This window comes from Macaca fascicularis, chromosome 13, assembly GCF_037993035.2.
Source record: "Macaca fascicularis isolate 582-1 chromosome 13, T2T-MFA8v1.1".
Classification (NCBI taxonomy): Eukaryota; Metazoa; Chordata; class Mammalia; order Primates; family Cercopithecidae; genus Macaca; species Macaca fascicularis.
Window position 1 is genome coordinate 99,415,484 of NC_088387.1, and position 21,986 is coordinate 99,437,469.

Sequence of the window (21,986 nt, forward strand, 5' to 3'; positions counted from 1 at the left end):
GCAACATGCTTGACATAAGTTGTCATGCAATTAACTTCCAAGAGCTGAGCTCAGTTGGTGTCCAGCATTGTTCTGGGAATAGTTGAAGTCCCTTAGAGGTCAGACAGGTGAGACCCAAGTTCAAATGCAAGGCATGGTGATGAGCCAGGGAATTAGGAGTACAACTGCTAATTTTCCAACAGACAACTGGCATTAAATATGAGGGTGAGGGGCCTTCTAGAGTCTTTGTGGTAAGGCAATGAAGCTACCTAATGTCAGGATCTACTGGACATTTTAGGAACGAAATCGTTTCCCTCAAGAAGATAAGGAACAACTTGCTGCTTTCAAATGATTTATCAGTCCTGTTGATTGCTGTCCAGGTGTGAATCTTTGCTTGAATTTCTGCTTTGAGTCTTACCTGTGGTAAAGACTAGTTGACCTGATAGTCTTTACCAGTGTAGTAGTCCTGTATGTGTAACTGACATGATTCCAGTTATACACATCAATCTATGATCGTGCTTTCGAGTTTATTGTGCTTTTAATGAGAGCTGTAAATTTAAATGTTACCTTTTTTTTTTTGTTTAGAGGGACATTAATTTTTTATTTAAAATATTTTAAATATAAAGAATAGAAATTATCTTCCCATTTCTCAGTCTCTCAGCCCTAAACTCACTGAAGACAGAGATTATGACTTCAATCAAATATTATATAGAGTACCATCATAAAAGCACTTGGTGTAAAGTAAGTGTTATTTTGTTATTTCCATCTCTTTTTGTACTTTTCTTTGTCTTGCCTTTATTCCAAAAAGTGATCCTGAGTAGACACTCGGTAAACTTCAGTTGAGTTAAATTGAATTGAAATGGAGATAAATAATTATTATTTAGAGTAAATGGAAAGAAAATTGCTTATATCTCAGCCTAGACTAGAGCTATGTAAAGACAAGCTGTCCCTATGTTTGACCTAGTTGCTGAACATGTAGAGTTGTTGGTTTGACATCTTGCAGACAGACAAACTTTGAGAGAGATAATTCAGCTCCAAGAAATGTAATCACTTTCATGTAATCATTCTTAGGACCAGAGGAAAAATAGAACCTTACTTGTCCACTATAACCAACATTCCTATTATACATCTGGCCATCTTCATTTCACTCCTATTTCTTTTGATTTAGATATGGCCCCTCATATCTTATTGCACTGCATACTTGTACACCACAGGCCAGAGAAGAAACAAGATATGTTCCCAAATGGATCATCTCCCTTTTCACTTTTTTCTTTACTTCCCCTCTTAGCAAACTCAGAAACCTCAGAGTCATTCTCAGCTCTTCTCTTCTCTCACCATACAAACTGGCCACTACTTTTTGCCTGTCCTGTCTCCTCAGCTTCTAGTTGTTTTTCTTGTCTTCTCTCTTATCCCCTCTTCATCCATCCTTCACACCGTTTGCTGAATAACATTTCTAAACTGGAAGTCTGGACCCATCACTCTGCTGCTTAAAATCTGCAGGATGAAGTGTAAACACTTCAGAAAGGCACCCTTTCTTCACAGCTGCCAAGATCTTTCTCAGTAGTCGAGTTCTGATCCCCACTCTAAGTAACGTTAGTCTCTCTCTAAGGTGCCATGGGGCCTTTTGGTGTATTTTGCTATAATATTGATACACACACTGTCATTTGTTATTTTTTTCTCTGTCTCTCTAAGAGTCAGCCCTTGGAGGTAGAGACCTTGTTTTGTTTTTCTTTTAAATCTTTCTATCGTCAGTCATTTGCCAAAAAAAATTGACATATAATAGGTGCTCAATAAATCACTGTTGACTGTAATTGAATATAACAGGATGAAAACAGTTAGCTTTGATCTTTGGTAAGTAAAGAAATGTAAGCAGTATAAGAACCACGTAGTGTCAAGTTAGAGGGTCAAAGGCATTTTGGATCACAAGGCATTATGCTGAAAATTTGAGGGCTACATTCATACGATAGTATCTATACTACAGAGACCAGACTGTCTATATCTGAGATCTGTCTGATTTTGAGGCTTAGACCTTCATAGTTCCTCTGTGTATCTAGCTGTTATAGAAATATATAAATTGATATGTACACGTGTGTGTCTGTATGTTTCTCCATGTATATACATAAATATATGTCTCTGTGTTTCCAAGATTAAGGCTACATCTTAAAATGCATAAACAGTAGCACATTTTAATGAATATAAGTTATCCAATCAAAAAGAACATTGATATCAAATGTTCTTTTTCAACTTGCTAAGTCCTATCAGACCAGAGGTCTCAAATTACCTTATTTAGGAAGATACCTCTGTGATAAAACACAGCCTCATAGGCAATATATTGTCCGCTGAAGTGAAGTTCACCTGATTTTCTTTTAGACAAGGACCTGAGAGAAGATGGTTTGGAGAACTACGTCCTCCTAGACCTGTTAAGGGGAAGAATAAAATTAATTAATATTATGGTGGGAAGAGTAAAAGAGAAGGGGAAATGGGAAGAAGAGAGATTTTGAGTCAAGTTTTAACTGCAAGCATGTTGCTCATATTTGATTCTGAGGAAGTATCTATTGTGGGCTAGTCCCTGGTGACTGGTAATTGGTGATAGCAGATTCTAGTTACAAGAAGACATTTAATTAAGAGCAAGGGTACAGGAAGGGTCAGGGTACTTTAGGGTCAGGTTTTTTGTTTTGTTTTGTTTTGTTTTGAGATGGAATCTTGCTCTGTTGCCCAGGTTGGAGTGCAGTAGTGCAATCTTGGCTCACTGCAACCTCCTCCTCCTGGGTTCAAGCGATTCTCGTGCCTCAGCCACCCGAGTAGCTGAGATTAACAGGCAGCCTGTGCCACCATGTCCAGCTAATTTTGTATTTTTAATAGAGACAGATTTTCACCATGTTGGCCAGGCTGGTCTCAAACCCCTGACCCCAGGTGATCCACACACCTCAGCTTCCCAAAGTGCTGGGATTACAGGCGTGAGCCACCATGCCTGACCAAGGGTCAAGTTATTTAGGGCATGATATCCTGGGTTCGCATGGCAGATCTAGAAGTGCCATTTCTGAAGGATTAACGTGCTGCCTTTCAATATTTAAATACCTACCAGTTTTGACCACTCTCATTATTTCCTCTCCTACTAATCACTGTTACAGGCACCAAATAGTTCCAGTTTCAACTGCATGCGGAGCCTTGGCTTAAGAATTTTCATGAATGTTTGCACCAAATCAAGTGAGTGAGTGAGGTTGAATCCAGATACAAAAGTTATAGTCACCAGAAAGGAATTAGAGAATAAAGTATCTGGTATTGTTAATAATTCTCAAAATGTTCTAGTGGAAAAAAATTTAAAGTTAGGTAGTTGCCTTAGATTACATTCATTGACATAGGTATGACCTGTTAGTGTTAATCATAAAGAAATTATTAACCATATATATTTTTTCTCAAACCGAAACCATACCTTTCTCATCCTCTCTTCTTTTTCTCTCTCTGCCACACACACACACACACGCACACACACACCACCCACGTTGTAAATCACTAAAATCCACAGTAAATAATGTCATTCTACTTGTGTTTTTCTTTGTACAAATCTTGAAATAATTAGCCTTGCAAATCAAATATCACAATTGAGAGGAAAAGGAGGCATGCTTTGACTAGAAACAAGATCAGGTCTAAGGACTTGGACTGAATGATCTCTGTGTAAGTAGTGCATCTTCCATGCTCATTAAAGCAAGTTCAGGTAATTTCTGCTAGAGGGCACTTCTTATAACTTGTCTCTACTTAAACATAGTGAAACCTCTCTTTTTTTTTTTTTTTTTTTTTTTTGAGACGGAGTCTCGCTCTGTCGCCCAGGCTGGAGTGCAGTGGCCCGATCTCAGCTCGCTGCAAGCTCCGCCTCCCGGGTTTACGCCATTCTCCTGCCTCAGCCTCCCGAGTAGCTGGGACTACAGGCGCCCGCCACCGCGCCCGGCTAGTTTTTTGTATTTTTTAGTAGAGACGGGGTTTCATCGTGTTAGCCAGGATGGTCTCGATCTCCTGACCTCGTGATCCGCCCGTCTCGGCCTCCCAAAGTGCTGGGATTACAGGCTTGAGCCACCGCGCCCGGCCCTCTCTTTTAAATAATCTGAAATTTTACACTAAACACTTCAGCTGATTTTATATAGGGAGTGTTTGCCATGTATAGTCTGCCTAAATATATTAATCCCCTTCCTATTTTGAGGGTTTCCACTTTTATGAGTCTTTGTGCAAGGCCTCATTATGGAATTTAAAGGGAGCCCAAGGCTCCCTCCCCATGCCCTTTGTTAAAGGTGCATTCTTATGAATAGGCTTTGCCAGTTGGTTGCTCCTGCCCAGAGGCATAGAGATGCAAAGACAGGTAGACTTCATTTTCATGGTGGTGACATCTTGTCAGCTAGGGAGGTGTCAATCAGTGGGAGCCTAAGCATATTTTTCTTATGACTTGATTTTGGCCCTGATTCCTGCTCTCTCTTTGCTCTTAGTTTAGCTAGTAATTTTTTTAAAAAGATGATTAAAAACTAATTTCATGGCCATTTTTGATCAATTTATATTGACCAATTTATATTTTGTCAATTCAGGTCAGTTCTTCCAAATGTGTACTTTTTATCCTTTTATATGCTATGTGTAGAGTAATATATGTATTCTTGAGTATTTCATGTAGTTTTAAATAAGCACATGATTGTTAAGTTTTACTAGGTAAAATTATTGCATTTATTAGTTGTCTCTACTTAAACATAATGGAATGACTTAAATACTCTCAGATTTTACACTATCCCTTTTCCCTTCTCACAACAAATGTCCTAAATCTGTGAGAGCTTACTACAGCTACACTTTATAAAAGAATAGTTGCTTTAATTTTGTATTTTAGTATTTTGAATTATTTGACATTATTATTGAATCTCGGTTCTGTTTAAAAGTCAAAGTCATTAAATATTTTAAGTTTCCTTTGGGGTTTGTCTCTTCTTATTAGGACTGGCGCATGGAGAAAAGGTATATTTGAAAGACATTAGTAATGAATTTGCCAAATCTCATATGTAAAAAGGGTCAACTTCCTGGGCAAGACAAAAAAAATTCTAGTTCCTGTGAAGATGAACTAAAGAGAACTTGATTTCAAGTCTGAGAGATTCAAGGAGATTTAGGGGTCAAATCTTTCCTTCTACCTAAATGTATAGAGAAAGTCCCTTGCTTCTTCCCTCCGCCCTACCATGAGGGCTTTCCTTAAAAACCCAGGAAAGATGTGAGACTGGAGAGGGGAGTTGTTGGCAATTTACAGGCCATGGTGTCATGTGTAAATCTGCAAAGCCAAATTAGTTCCACAGTCTGTTCAGCTGTAATAGAAATTCTCCTCCCTTGGTGGTGGTCTTATACAGAGAAAAGTTTGGACTGGGTTATAAGAAAATGGTGTTCTGTATTTGCCTATTGGTGACATGGTTTTAGATGACGAATCAAGCTAGACCTCCAAAATATAGTTGACCTGTGAGGTAGGCTGCTTACCCTACAGTATGGACCGAGGGAGTTCAAGCAACGTGTGTTTGTGTATCTTCTCTGTGAGAACATCTAAAGAATTGGTTTTTCTCCTTTTATTTCTTTTTAAGACACTGGGATTTGGCTATACTCATTCATCTTTCAAATGTAAAACATAGTCTTGAAGAGAGTTTGGATGGCAACAGACAAATCTGAATTTCTACATGGCTTCAAGTAACTTATCCTGACAGCTTTCGACAGACATATTGATTAATAATTATGTCCCTAGCAGTAAGTATTCCCCCTGAGCCATTCTCCATTTTATTATAGTGTAAATATGTAATCTGCACAAAATTAAAGCTATTACGTGCTTGAAACACTGGCTGCTCAAAAGATGTTTATTCTAAAGGATAAGGCTGGTTAAAGTTGCTGCTAACTCTTTTTTTTTTTTTTTTTAATTCAATACTAATTTTTTCTCTCCCCACTTCAAAACGGTATTCCTGAGTCCTTATTTCTTCTGAACGATTCTATTTTCCATCGAAGACATCTCTTTATGGAACTGCAAATGATCTCGAGTGTGAACATTCAATGTTCACGTCACCACCTCTGCTGAAACCTGAACTGTTAAATTATGAATTCGTGGTCTCGTTTCACACCATGCTAGCCCAGGCTAAAGCACTCCCATAAGAAATGTCAGTTTTCATCTAAACGTGCTGCATAGTAAATGTCTTCTCCCTGGAGCATGCCCTATTTGTTGAAAAAAAGACGCAGAAATTTCAGAGTTCATATGTTGCACTTAGGGAATCACACAGCTGGTTTAAAAATTAGTGCATTTGGAATAATTAATGGTTGACTGGAGGCGTTCTGCTGTTAAGTATGGTTCAAAATGTTCTTGACACGTAGAATGTTAGAAATTGTCCCTAAAATTCTTAGATGTCAGCGTGTTTGGAAGACAGTCGAGATGAATGAGACTCCAAGGAGTCTCGAGCAGAGTTTTTAACATGAACACAAAATTTCCATGCTCATGTAAAGTATGCTGTAGTATATTGTGAAGATTACGTGAATTAAAACGTGCAAATTATCTGGAATTGTATCTCATACATAGTAAGTGCTTAATAAAGTTGTCTGTTATTATTCTTTCTCTTCTTTCAGGGACTTTTATCCTGCTTAAGGGAATTTAAAAACTGACAATACTAGAATTTAGATTCTGGGTAAACTAGAGAATTATATAATTTCATGAACTGAGTCATTAGTGGGGCTGTTGGAAAAGGATTGCTTTTATATTTGCCACCATCCTAAAGGAACAAATAATCTGACATATTTCTCAGAGATGTCCCTTTGAGACACCTTTCATTGATACATATTGGTTCTTAAACCATGGGGATAAGTCTAGATTTGAAAGGAACTTGGACAGAAACCTATTTAGAAAATACAAATCCAGGTTTGCAAAAGAGTTCCTACAAATATTTCACCTTTGCTTGACCTTGAACAGTTTCATGAAGAACGGATTTGTTTGAAGGTGACAAAAAGAAAATAAAACGAAGTCACATTGGTTTCACTGGGGCAGAATTGGAATTTCTGTATAAATATGTTATTGAACTATATCATATTCACTCATTCATCCATTCATCTATTCAAAGTATTTATTGAGTGCCTGCCTACTAGGTGCTTGACATTGTTCTAGGTGCTAAGATATAACAGTGAACAAAACTGACAACATCTCTTACCCCAAAGAGTTCATAGCCTAGGAAGAAAATGAGATAAATATTAAGTAAACAAGTGATATAGAATGTGTCAAATAATAAAAAGTGCTATGCAGAACAACAGAGCAGGGTAAGAGGCAGAGGGGTATAGAGGTTAGAAAGAGATTTACTCCTTAGAGGGAAGATCTTTCTAGGAAGTCAATGTTTAGAATACTTACCTGAAGGGAGTGAGAGCAAGAGAGCAAGCTATGTGGGCACCAGTGGTTCAACAACAGTTGAAGCAGGTGAATTTAAAAGGCCAGTTAGACATTCAGATGATGATATTGGATTTGCAGTTCAGCAGCTAGATACTGTAGCCTGTAGTTCAGGACTAGAGGCACATGGAATTGTCAACCTATTGGAGGTTCTTAGAATCAAGAGGTTAAATGGGTTTACCAAGAGTGTGAAGATGAAAGAGAGGTTTAATGTCTGAGCCCCAAGGAACTCCAAATGTAGTGGCTGGGAATATGAGGAGGAACCACTAAAGGAGACTCAGAAGGAGTATTTGTGAGGAAGAAGAGCAACAAGTAAGAAGGTGTCTCAGAAACCAAGTAGAATGACATTAATATCTAAAACACTAATATAGCACTGAATAGATTAAATATCAGGTTAATATCTAATGGAATGATGTATCTCTTATGTCAAATATTACTTTAGCTAGAAGGCTTTGGAATTTTCCATATGTTATTAAAGCAATGGTTTACAGAATTAGGAAGATCATAATGGTGTTTGGGAAACATTTCCACTGGCTTGAATAGAAACCAAACATCTGTAACCAGGAATGGCACAATAATGACTGAAAAGTCATTGAGCTTTTCGCTTCATTTCCAGGGAGGCATGCTTTAACTTTGACAAAGTTTGGATTGATTGATTTAATTTCCAAACATACTTCAATTTTAGCAGAGGCTGAAACAGTTGACTCACACCCATCATCTGGGGCTGGCATCCCAGATGTAACATGAGCTCTGATGACATCAGGTATCTACAACTAGGGCTGTTTTTGAAGGCAATTCACAGGAGAGTGTTCATGTGAGCTTAGAAAACCTCAAGGATGAATAAAAAAACAAAGTCTAATTGTGAGTGAGCTCCCTGTTTGGGGAAGAAATTCAATGATTCATTCAATCAACTGAGAGCCTCTCTGTGTTACAGAAATACCACATACCAGGTAGGTCAGGTTGAGCAAAAAATAAAGGGAGAAATACAGTAACCTTAAGTAAGAAAAACAGGATGCAAAATTATACCATATATGAGGCATAAAGCTAAAAAATGTTAAAAATTAGACATATTAAAAATATGAAGAAAACGTACTTAGGGAACTAAGAAATGTTCTAATTTCATCTATAATTTTCCATATTTTCTCAATGTTTCTAATATGAGTATAATTGCTTTTATAACAAGAAAGCAAACTTTAATGAAAATATAAGTAACTGAAAACTTTATTCATTTATTTTTTTCTTTAACATCTAATGGGGAAAGAAAATAGTGTTTATTTTTACCTATCCTTCCTTTACGTTTATACCCTATTTATGAAATTCAACTTCAACTATGCTAATGGTTGTGAAAAGCATGCAGCCACCCTACCTGCTATCAGAGTGGATTGCCTGGAGTGCTGCCTTCTCAAGCTGCTGTTTTATTAATGATCTTGAAACTGAAATACTAAGGAATGAAGAAGTGTTAAAAAGACTTTGTGATATGCTACCAACATTGCCAAGAAAATGAAAGACACTGAGATGAGAAAGCACTAGGGAGGGTATCGGAGAGCCAAGTGTTCCATTTTCTGAGCCTCTGACCTCTGCAGTCAGGGTTTCTTAATACCAGTCATCCCTGGGTCAGGCTTGTGTCATCCACCCTCCACCTGCATGCAATCATCTATCTTCTGAGAAGTCTGACTTGTCCTTAATAAAGCTTGGGTTGTTTGATTTTATTTTCAAACATATTTCAATTGCAGCACAGTTGTAATTTTGGAGGAAAAAGAAGGATTTATCCTTCATACTCTCATGTTATTAATTTTCTTTTTATCCCCCTTTTTTCTCTTTTCTTTTTTTTTCTTTTCTTTCTTTTTTTTTTTTTTTTTTTTTTTTGAGACTAGAGTCTTACTCTATCACCAAGGCCGGAGTACAGTGGTATGATCTCAGTTCACTGCAACCTCTGCCTCCTGGGTTCAAGCAATTCTCCTGCCTCAGCCTCCCAAGTAGCTGGGACTACAACTGCCCATCACCACGCCTGGCTAATTTTTGTATTTTTAGTAGAGATGAGGTTTCACCATATTGGCTAGGCTGGTCTCGAACTCTTGACCTTGTGATCCACCTGCCTTGGCCTCCCAAAGTGCTAGGATTACAGGTGTGAGCCATCATGCCTGACCTATTAATGTTTTTAATAGAGGAGAAAGATTATTCAAAATGAGTATCCAGTGGTCCACTTTGCCTAAGTTAAATTACATATTATTAATGTCTTTTATAAAATTAAAAATGTTTTAAATGGTTTCAGGTTCATTTTTTTTTCTTTCAAGCTACATGTAGCTATAGTTTTACTACCTGTTTTATTTAAACTGAAAAAGATAGTATATGTTCAGAGGATGTAATGGGTACCAGAAACAAATGAAAAATGAAAAACAGAATTGCAAGGTTATCTGCAGCTGTTTACTTCTGTAGAGGAGTTATAGATGGGGCAGCCTTATAGAGAAATACCCGTATCTTTGGGATCACCAAGGCATACTTGGTAACACAAAACTGTGAAGTAAGTTCTTTGTAGCATCATAAGGGTTCACTGAATTCTTAAAGCAGCCAGTGTCTTCCTTCTTTACACTTTTATTATTTTATTTTTTGAGGAGTCTCACTCTGTCGCCAGGCTGGAGCGCAGTGGCATGATCTCAGCTCACTACAACCTCCGCCTCCCAGGTTCAAGCAATTCTCCTTCCTCAGCCTCCTGAGTAGCTGGAACTACAGGCTACCATGCCCAGCTAATTTTTGTGTTTTTCGTAGAGGCGGGGTTTCACCATGTTGCCCAGGATGGTCTTGATCTCCTGACGTCGTGATCTGCCCACCTTGGCCTCCCAAAGTGCTGGGATTACAGACGTGAGCCACTGCACCCAGCCTTTTTTATTTTACTTTAAGTTCTAAGATACATGTGCAGAATGTGCAGGTTTGTTACATAGGTACACACATGCCATGGTGGTTTGCTGCATCTATCAATCCATCATTTATGTTTTAAGCCCCACATGCATTAGGCATTTGTCCTAATGCTCTCCTTACACTAGCCCCCAACTCCCTGACAGACCCCGGTACGTGAATGTACCCCTCCCTGTGTCCATGTATTCTCATTGTTCAACTCCCACTTATGAGTGAGAACATGCAGTGTTTGGGTTTCTGTTCCTGTGGTAATTTGCTGAGAATGATGGTTTCCAGCTTCACCCATGTCCCTGCAAAGGACATGAACTAATCCATTTTGATGGCTGCATAGTATTCCAGGGTGTATATATGCCACATTTTCTTTATCCAGTCTATCATTGATTGGCATTTGGGTTGGTTCCAAGTCTTTGCTATTGTAAATAGTAGCAGCCAGTGTCTTCTGTGAGTAAATAACCAAACTAGAGAGCAAAGAACTGAAGTATTCTCTCACTGGGTAGTTGGCTATTAAATGCTTGCTACTTGGGTCTTGTTACCATAGTTTCAGTGAAACTGAAGTAGGCAGAGCAAGGACTGGAGAAGATGTGCAGTAGCAGCAGGAACAGGCAATGGGCACCATCTCCCACTGAGTGCTCGTCCTCATGTGGCCTTGCACTTTATCTATCTGTCTCACTCACTACTTGCAAATGCTTTCTTAAGTGGGTAGCCACTTCTCATTTTCACAGATGGGAAAATGGAAACTTACAGAGATTAGATCATTTGCCAAAGAAGACATTGAGCAACAAGCTTTCAAACTTTGAGTCCATGATCCTTTTTTTTTTTTTTTTTTTTTTTTTTGGGCGGGAGGAACTGAGTCTCACTCTGTCGCTCAGGCTGGAGTGCAATGGTGTAATCTCGGCTCACTGCAACCTCCGCCTCCTGAGCTCAAGTGATTCTCCTGCCTCAGCCTCCCGAGTAGCTGGGATTACAGGCATACACCATCGCGCCTGGTTAATTTTTGTATTTTTAGTAGAGATGGGGTTTCACCTTACTTCCCAGGCTGGTCTCGAACTCCTGATTTCGTGATCCGCCCACCTCAGCCTCCCAAAGTGCTGGTATTACAGGCTTGAGCCACCGCGTCCAGCCTATGATCCATTTTTAAAAGGCTGCACTACTCCAGACTTTGACTTTATTAGACTCTGTCTCTTTATGTTGTTTTAAGGCTTTTATTCTTACTTTTAAAACTTTCTTAAGAACGTCTAAAATCTTTCTTCTGTTGTCTCTTCCTGAGCATCTGCAAACAATCAACACCTCTAAAATGAAATTCACCCAAAACAACAGGGCCTTCTAGTAAAAGGAAACCCATAAAAAGCACACCTGGTATTTTTTGAAAAGATGCCATTTTTGATGGATATAAATTGGACTTCAACAGTAGACATATTTAACCATATTATATTTGACCTAAAAATCACCTCCAAGTTGTCAGAGGTACCTTTGTGAAAACTTTATCTTAAACAGTGTGTGTTGATGTGCTTTACTAAAAGAGATGTGAAATAAGTGACTAGATTCTCAGAAGTAAGGCAGTGATTTTAAAAAGTGCCTTCCCCTACCCACCTGGAAATAATGAGCTTCATCGATAGAAGTGCCTGTGCCGTGGCCATCAGGCCCTTCCAGAGTACTTGGCAGTCTAATTGGATGGCTTCTAATCCTGGGACATTCAGGCTCCTATCACCTCCCTCAACTCAAGAGCTCCAATTGATTAGACAGTGATGGGTTATAAGGATTTTCTTGGAAAGTGTGTTCCTAGGCTTTCATACATCAATAGCAGAAGGAATAGACTTCAGAGTGTTGTTCATTGTTCCTGAGAGTTATACTCCCAGCTTCTCATAATGGAATACAAGTATTTTAGCATCTCCCTTTTTGCTCATCGGCCTGCTCCATCTGTTGCTATCCTTCAGTTTCCTGACTTAGACTCCTCTTCTCTGCTTTTCCCACCAGAGGTCCTGCTTCCTTTTCTCACAGCAATTTACTAGACTTTTCATTATTCATAATAAACCATCAAGGATATGCTAACACTAAGGCAAAACCTGTTTTGCATTGATTCATTAAGCAAATATTTATCGGCCCCATGTGAGGCACTGTTACCAGCATGGGAGATGTATTGGTGCAGAAAAAGTCGTCATAAAACTCATGCTCCTGGAGTGGAGGCTGACAATAAATCATTAGAAGCTCAGACAGGGATGAGCACTCCAGAGAAAAGCAAGGTAGGAACAGGGAGATGGGGGTGCCAGGAGGGGGATACCATTTTATATTTAGTGATCAAGGAAGATCTGACTTCCTTTTCTGATCAAGCTGATAGTTGATCTGAAACTTGAAGGAAGTGATTGTGAATTCATGTGGATATCTGGGGGAAGAGTATTCCTGGTAGAGAGAACAGCAAGCACAAAGGGTTTGGGAATGGTATGAGTGTGACTGTAGCAGGGCAGAGAGCAAGGAGGAGCAAGGCTGGAGATGAGGCCAGGTAGAAAACTGAACACATAGGGTCTCATAGACTCATAGATAAGGGCTTGGGCATTTACTGCAAGTGAGATATGAAGACTCTGGATGGGTTTTTAGACAAAGAGTAACATAATCTGACTTTCATTTTAAAGGAATCACTGTGACTACTGAGATAAGAATAGACAATATGAGGGTAAGGGAGAAAGCTGAGAGACAATTGCAATAACCCAGGAGAAAGATGATCATGGCTTACATCAGGCGGAAAGAGTGGCGGTGAGAAAATCAGTTGAATCTGGATATATGTTACAACAATTCTCCTAGGAAAGCTTGAAATTAATGATTGCAAATGCTTTAAACTTCTCCAGCTCCTCAAGTTCTTACATCTAGCAAGAAAGTTTCATGTGTTCTAGATGCCCTCAACTCGCCTGTCTCAGGTCAAAAGCTACACTCTATCATAAAGAAAAAGGAAATGAGACCGTCCTAGGCTGAATCCTGATTCAGGAGATAGGTGGCTGTGTGGAAGTTACTGAACCACCCTTTGCCTCAATATCTTCATCTATAAAATGAAAATAAGAGTAGTTAGGGCTGTGTTGAGAATTAAGTAAGATCAATCCATGGAAAGTACTTAGTGCAGTGACTGGCATGTAGGCAAAATTCAGTAAATCTTAGCTGCTGCTAAAATGATTTTAAATTATTGCACATGCTTACATCTAAGTCCTCAGTGAAGGCCTAGCCAATTCTACTCTTTTCTGAGTCCTCAGGCTTTCTTTCTCAGCCTCTGAAGCTGTCTACTTCAGCCATACTTACCTCTCAAAGACTTTGCTCACAGTATCCGTGGATTGCAGCTCCCTTGTTCTTCTCCCTTTTCCGTGTCTTCCAAGGGCATCCCCCCCCAGCCCCCTGGACTCAAACTTCCCAGTTGTATTTTTTTTTAAATCAAAGCTTACTTCCCTCTCTTTTATTTCCTCAGTCTATGTAGAAGCCTGCTTACTCTTGATTTCCTAGATTTCAAACTCATGCCCATAAAGCCCAACGCTGAGGAATATTGATTGGATCCCTGTATCTACTTAAATTTTCCTCATGGTTCTTCCCCATTCTTTGCTCTTTCCAAACTTCCCTCTTCTCTGCTTCAACACTTACTTTTTCTTTTCTTTTCTTTTTCCTTTCCTTTCTCTCACTCTCCTTTTTTTTTTTTTTTTTCTTTTTTTTTGATGGAGTTTTGCTCTTGTGTCCCAGGCTGGAGTGCAATGCCACGATCCAAGCTCACTGCAACGTCCGCCTCCTGGGTTCAAGCAATTCTCTTGCCTCAGCCTCCTGAGTAGCTGGGATTACAGATACCCATTACTATATCCCCTCCCTTACTTTTTAACCAGTAGTTCAGATAGGTTGCCGAGAGCCTTGCCTGTTGACTCCTTCCATTTGCTGCTTGTGAAGCTACCACTACAGTTTCAATTCTTTCCCCATCTCTCAAGACCTGTGGGCAGCTCCCCATTGCTTATTCAGCTGACTTAGGTGGGCATTTGGAGCATGTCCAGTATATTCTTTGTTTGCCAGGTGTTTTCTTGGACCATTTAGGAGGTTACTGAATCCTGGATATGTCCTGATGGGCCCCAACTTTGCCCACGCTTTCTAATAGAAGCAAAAGTACAATGCTGCTTCCATGCTTCATCTTGCCTGGGTACACTGGCCCCATTCCACATTTCTGCTTCTTGAAGACTTGAATTACTCTAATGGACTTGCAGCTCCATAAAGCCAGGTGTGATTCTTTAAATCCTATGCTTATGCATTGTGCTGTGAACCGCTCCACATCTTGGGATTCATCCACAATAATAACAATGCACCATTAGCTTTTTTCTACTTCACATCTCATGATTGCCTGATGACTGCACTTGTATTCTAGATGCATTCAAAGAGGACTCAAGTGCACTAATGCACACTCAATTTTTATTAAAAAAAGAAGATAAAAGAGGGCCCTTAGAGAAATGATGATGTTAAGAATTATTATGGAGTGTAACTAAAACTTTGCTTCTAGGTTGTGACACTGATATCCTGAAATTCTCTGTTTATTTTTTAATTTAAAACTTGCCTTTGTTTCTTTTTGCTTTAATTCCTTTCTAAATAAGCAAAAGCATCTGAACAGCATGTTATAGTTTGTAAAGTACATTTATGCACATTCTGTTATTCAAACAGTATCTAAACACAGAAGCCTTCCTTGGAGAAAGATAAAAATAAATCAATATTCTGCCTTCAAGGAGTTTCCTATCTGATTGGATAGAGACAGACAAAAAAAAATTAACTCATGATTATGCAGTTGGAGTTATCATTATTATATAGTCAGGCTAGGGCTCTTTAATAGGAAATATATTTAAAGCAGTGTGAAAAGGGCTGAAGAAGCTTCTGACACATCTCTCTCTTTGCTGGCTGAGCAAACAGCTTAATCCTCAGCTTTTCCACCTGTCTTCTTGGGAGTGCCAACAAGTCCCCACCCATTTCCCCAACTCTGGCCAACTGTGCTGGGGCTGGGTTGTGAACTGATTGCATATGTTACCAAGGAAATTATTGGGATGTCAAATGGCAGTGTCATCTTCCTGGCAACACAGCCTTGAGCAGATTGTGATCTAGTGACCTAGAGGCACATCATTCAAAATGCCAGTCCCATTGCTGGTCCATCCCCCATTTTCACTCTCCAGGCGGGGACCTCATCTGGCCAGGGAGAAGTACAAATAGATCAAGAGTTCCATTTCTTAAACCTTTTTCTAGAGTGGCTGCTTGCAGATTGTCGGCCACTCCCCACATTTAGCAAGGTAAAGCTTGACCCATAAAGAGTTACTGTCTCTCGGTCCTTCTACGTTAGCTTTTCCCACGTTACACCAGGGAGCTTGCAAATGTAGTGAATTCTACAAAAATTGAAAGGAGACTCTCATTTTCCTAAAATATATGGAGCCCTATTTTTTTGTATTGTAGACCACAAAATAAATGCTTAACATATGTTAAAATATTTGCTCAAAATAATTCCTCATTTTCTCCCCCTGGATATCAGACACTTTCTCATCTTTTTCTCTTTTCTTGAGATGATTGTGTGGATGTGTTCTTGTACTGCCCCAGGTTTTTTCATGTCCCTTTGATGTAGGCTTAGTTTGATATTCCAGATGAATACTGTGTTTATTTTATTACAGAAAAACATAATTCTCTTCAAAAGTCAACAAGCGTGTTTGAGCTCTTCAAAGCCTGCAGTACACATATCTAGTATAAAAGTCTAGTTTGTTTAATTCATTGATATGCAATCTTCCATTAATTCACTCCATAAATGATTATTGTACATCTAGTAAGGCGTGATTCTAAGCAATATGAGGTTAGAAAGATAATCAAACGGATCTCATTGACAAGAAACATATAGTACAAAAGTAAGTGTAATTTAAAGTTGAGTATGACAAATGCTGAAAGAGGTACTTAAAGTGTTATGGAGAAGAGTAGGGCTAATTAATATTTCTTTCTTTTTTCAGGGTAAAAAGAAACATTTCTATTTTTCTTAATAATATTATTGCTGGCTGTTGTAGTCTGTTTTGGGTTACTATAAAAGAAAACCTGAGGCTAGGTAATTTATAAAGACAAGATGTTGGCCGGGCGCGGTGCATCACGCCTGTAATCCCAGCACTTTGGGAGGCAGAGGTGGATGAATCACGAGGTCAGGAGATTGAGACCATCCTGGCCAACATGGTGAAATCCCATCTCTACTAAAAATACAAAAATTAGCTGGGCGTGGTGGCACACACCTGTGGTCCCAGCTACTTGGGGTGCTGAGGTAGAAGAATCGATTGAACTTGGGAGGCAGAAGTTGCAGTGAGCTGAGATGGCACCACTGCACTCCATCCTGGCCACAGGGTGAGACTCTGCCTCAAAAAAAAAAAAAAAAAAAAAAGATGTTTATTTGTGGCTCACAGTTTTGCAGTCTGTATGAAAAGCATGGTGTGGCAATCTGCTCAGCTTCTGGTGGAGGCCTCAGGTTGCTTCCACTCATGGCAGAAGGGGAAAGGGAGCTGATATGTCCGGAGATCACTTAGCCGGAGACAAGAAAGAGCGGGGAGGTGCCGGCTCTTTTTAACAACAAGCTCTTGCCCAGGAACTAATCAAGTGAGAAAGCGCTCATCTCCCAGGGAGGACATTAATCTATTAATGAGAGTTCTGCACCCATGGCCCAAATACCTCCCAACAGGCCCCACTTCTCAACACTGCCACACTGGAGATGAAAATTCAACATGAGACTTGGTGGGGACAAACAAAGCATATCGACACCATAGCACTTGCTCAGAGAACTAATTTTTATAAACTCATGTTTAATATAAAGCTAGCATCTACATTTGAGCAGAAAAATGATTTTAGAAGTATCCTAACATAAATGTAGGCTTCATTAGTGACCCGTGGTCATTTGATGCTATGATACTTTGTTGGCTTATTAGAGAATTGTTTTCCCCCTTTGTGCTATTAAACATCTGGGAGGTGGTTCCTGTCCTCTCAAGCAGGAAAACACGTCACCTTGATTATCAAAGAAGCTGTGATGGAGCCAGACCAGCGCAGAAACCCACAAGGGTAGTTCAATTCAGACCATGAATGTTGGACAAATTGTTTAACGACTCTTTTCTCATTGGAATGTAGGAGGAATAAGGAATTCCTCATGGGATTCTTCTCCTATATTTTTTGACATCATGTAGTCTCTCTGACTGGCATGAATTATGAATTAGAGACACTCCAGAGTTGATGGCCTTGCTATTAAGCTGTGCTGACCTCTGGTTTCATGATGGCTTGTACATTTTGAAAGGGTGGTGAAAATTTTCACAAACATGTATAGATAAAAACACAACCCGAGGCATCTCCATTACCCTGAGGGAAAAGAAAGCATTCTAGCCTCTTAGGATTTTTTTAGTGGAAAATATAAAATTTAAAGGATTCATATACTTGCCAACAGTAGGGTCAGATATTTTAGCACTCTGTGTAAAGAATTTGGGTAGCAATCAACTAAATATTCTACAGAGAATTAGTTTCTTTTTCTTTTACCTCTACTCAAATAGAATCAGGAAGACTTGATTGTTTTATACTAAGTTCTGGTTCATTCTGCATCAGTCACCTTTGCCTAATTACCTATCTGGAAAATTTCTACTTCCCTTTTATGTCCTTGTTGCCTCCTCTCTGATTCCTTCCCCCTTCTTCTCAAATTGAAGCACTCATATTCCTATGCTCACATCAGGCTTTGCATATATTTCTACTGTGGGGTTATTATAATCTACTGTAATTGTGCACTAATTACACTGGGCAATAATGTTTATGTCTTTGGTGCCTGGATTGATCATTAGTTTGTAGAAATAATCCAATAAATGTTGAAGGAAGAGAGCAAGAGAAAAAAAATAAAGGGACTAAGATACAAAGGAAAAGGAAAATAAAAATGATAAAAAGCAAGAAAATAATCTTTTGGTCAAATCATGTTAGGTAATTTTTTTCTTTTTATTTAAAACAATATACAAGTAAAATATCATTGTAAAATCTTTGACAGAATTATATAAAGATAAAATTCAGAAAATGGGATTATGCCTTGGTCTTTCTACTTAAAAATATATGTTTGGCCTCATTCAATAGCCCTACACGTAGGTATATTAATTTGTTTTTATAAAGCAGCAAAACATTCTGTAGTGGGTGGAGCATGAATTACATTTCCACTTGTTTGCCAATGGCTATTGAAATGATTTCAATTATTTTCCTTTTCAAACGTTACTACAATAAATATATTAGTACTTGAGTCAGTATTTATGTAGAGCTAATCAGTAGAAAAGAATTGATGGGTCCAAGTAAATGTGCTTTAACTTTTAGAGAGATCCTTCCAAAATGTTGTCCAAAAAGATGGTGACAATTATTTTCACCTTCACCAGCGTTTTCCCCATCACTGGCAACAAAGGACACTTTAAGCCTCAACTTTTCTTCTGGGTTAATTTTATAGATAAAAAGTAATATTTAATTTTTATTTTAATTTGCATTTACTAGATTATCAGTAAGCTAGGATATTGTTTACTACATATGCATCATTTCTTAGAATTTCATTGTCATTTACTCATATTATATTAAAAACTTTATGATATATGCAGTAAATAATTTCTCCTGGTCATTTACTAGGATTTCGTATAAGATTCTCATGAAGATTCACTGTTTAATGTAATCTAATTTCTTGACAGTTGCTAATCCATGTGTCATTTGCACCGTACTTCTGTGTCAACAAGAATTATCCAAAGCCCTCCAATCCCAATGTTGCTGTATAACAAGGATTTCACACCACTTCAGTCCCCAAGGGAGTCAAATTCTATATGTAAAACAAGGGGTTCCTCATAATGCTGAATATTTAATGAAATTGTGCACTAGGCTGAATTGATTTGATATGCATGTGCTGCTTTCTCTCTGGTGAACTCCTTAGTGTTCTGAAAACATGATAGCGATTCTGACATGCCCTTCATGGTTTAACAACAACTTCTTTCAAGATAGAAGCTGTACACCTGCAAATTGTGCTTCCATCTGATCTGGCATGATCAGATGCCCCATTATATTGTAGCAGGTAGATTCTCTTAAGGGTAATATACAGGGCTGAAGTTTTCCATTTAATTATTGTTTTTATTTCAGAAACAATTTTAATTTTTGTTTCAGACTACTAGGTAAAAGGATATTTATTATATTTGCAGGTGCATTTTCCTTCTGCTCTTGTTTGATTTGAATGTCAGATGTAAAATTTAGCCAATTTACATAATCTTTAAGGGAATCCATTAACTCATTACTAGCTTTGGGAAATTACCTCCACCTGCTTCATCCCCTTGCATTACCAACCTGAGCTTTGCTAAATGAGCAGACTGAATATATTTGTATATTTTCTTTTACTAAGGAATTTCCTAGGACTCTTCACAACTAGGAAAAGAAGAAAACACTGGTGCAGTAAATAATCTAAGTTCCTTGTAAACTTCAGGATTATTATTTATGACATGAAAATATACTAATATTTTATTGATATTGTTCATCCTACTAAGTTCAAGCTTACCTGTCCAGATTTTAAGACTAGAATTGGGCCCTACAGTATCAACCCATACCTACTTCCTTTCTGTTTTAAAGTTAAGATATAATTTACATGTAATAAATTTATTCATATCAAAGTATACAATTCAATCAGTTTTTGCAACTATCTATCATCATTAACCACTACCACAATCAGGATATAGAATATTTTTATCATCAAATTATTCCTTTTGGCCTTGCCCCACCAAAAGCACCTACAGGACCCCAGATACAGTATTTCCTGTCCATATACTTTCAGGTTTTCTAGAATTTCATAAACATTGAAACCAACAGTAATACTCTTTTGTATCTGGTGTCATTTATTTAATGTGTTGTGATTCATCCAGGTCATCACATGTATAGCTTGTTCCTTTTTATTTCTAAGTATTCAATGGTATGGATGTAATAGAATATCTTCATTCACCAGTAGGTGGATATATAGGTTGTTTCCAATTATCAGTTATTAAGAAATACATTACTGCAAACATTCTAGTAGATGCCTTTGTGTGGTCACATGTATTTACTTATATGTTTAAATACCTAAGAATAAACCTGCTGAGCTATATGCTGAGAATATGTTTAAATAGCTGAGAACTACTAAGTTGTTTTCCAAAAAATTGTATGTTGCATTCCTATCAGCAATATATGAAAGTTGTAGTTTCTCTAAATCTTCCCTTATGCCTGCTATTGTCAGTCTTTCTAATTTTAGCTATTTTGGTGGGTATGTAGTGATATCTCATTGAAGTTTTAACTTATGTTTCCCTGATGACTAATGACATTCAGAATCTTTTCATGTATTTATCATTCATATGTTTTCTTTGGCATAGTGTCCAAATCTTTTGCCCATATATAAAAAATGAATTATTTGAATTTTTATTATACAAGAATTCTTTATATATTATGTATACAATCCTATATGAGGTATATGTTTTGAAAATGTGACTTGTCTTTTTATTTTCTTGAAAAATGTTTTTTGAGGAGCAAAGGTTTTTAATTGTTATGAACTTCAATTTGTAATTTTTTATAGCTTGTGATTTTTGTGTGTGTGGGAAAAAAATAAATTCTTATACCACAACAATCGACAGAAGACTTCTATAACCTCTGGTCACCAAGAAGTGAGTGGGAACTTTTCTCCACCAACATCCAATCAACCAATTCTGCAGAGGAGTTTTCAGTGAATACCACCTGTGGGTTCTCTGATTCAATTCGGTTCTGCCACTGTCTACCTGGAGATTGCGTCAGATCACACAGGTTGAGGGTTAAGTCCCACAAGACTGCCCCCACTTCTGAGGCCAATCTCAAGACCCATATTGTTTCACCTGTGCCTCTGATGGACAGGCTGTAGATAGGGTTCCCACAGCCTCTTCCTTGGACTCAATTAATTTGAGGAGAGGCTCACAGAACTCAGGGAAACACTTACGTTTACTGCTTGTTATAAAAGGCATTACAAAGGACACAGATGAAGCGATGTGTAAGGCATGGCGTGCGGGAAGGGACGTTGAGCTTTCATGTCCTCTCTGGGGGCACCACCTTCCAGGGAATTCCATGTGTTCCATTATCCAGAAGCTCCTAGAACCTAGTGCTTTTGTGTTTTCATGGAAAGCTCTATGAAGTAGGTAGGATTGATCAAATCATTGGCCATTGGTGATGAGCTTAACCTTCAGACCCTCTCCCCTCCTTGGAGCCGTCTAATTCTGCCTTTGTCTTTCCAGCAACCAGCCCCAATCTTGAAGCTACCTAGGGGCAGCCAGCCATCAGTTAATGCATTGGCATTCAAAAATATACTTATCAGTCACTTTAGAGAGTCCAAGGACTTTAGGAGTTGTATGCCAGGAAATAGGAAAGGATGAAGACCCCAAGAATACATTTCACATATCACAGTGTGCTGTCTAAGGAATCTTTGCCCACCAAGATTATAAAGTTTTTTTTTTCTTCGGTGTGTTATTTTTGCATATTAGGTGAAATGAGAGTCAAGTTTGATTTTCACATACTTTTTCCAGCCTGAATTATCTTGGCATCTGTATTAGTCTGTTTTCATGCTACTGATAAATACATACTCAAGACTGGCCATTTTACAAATGAAAGAGGTTTAATTGGACTTCCAGTTCCAGGTGGCTGGGGAAGC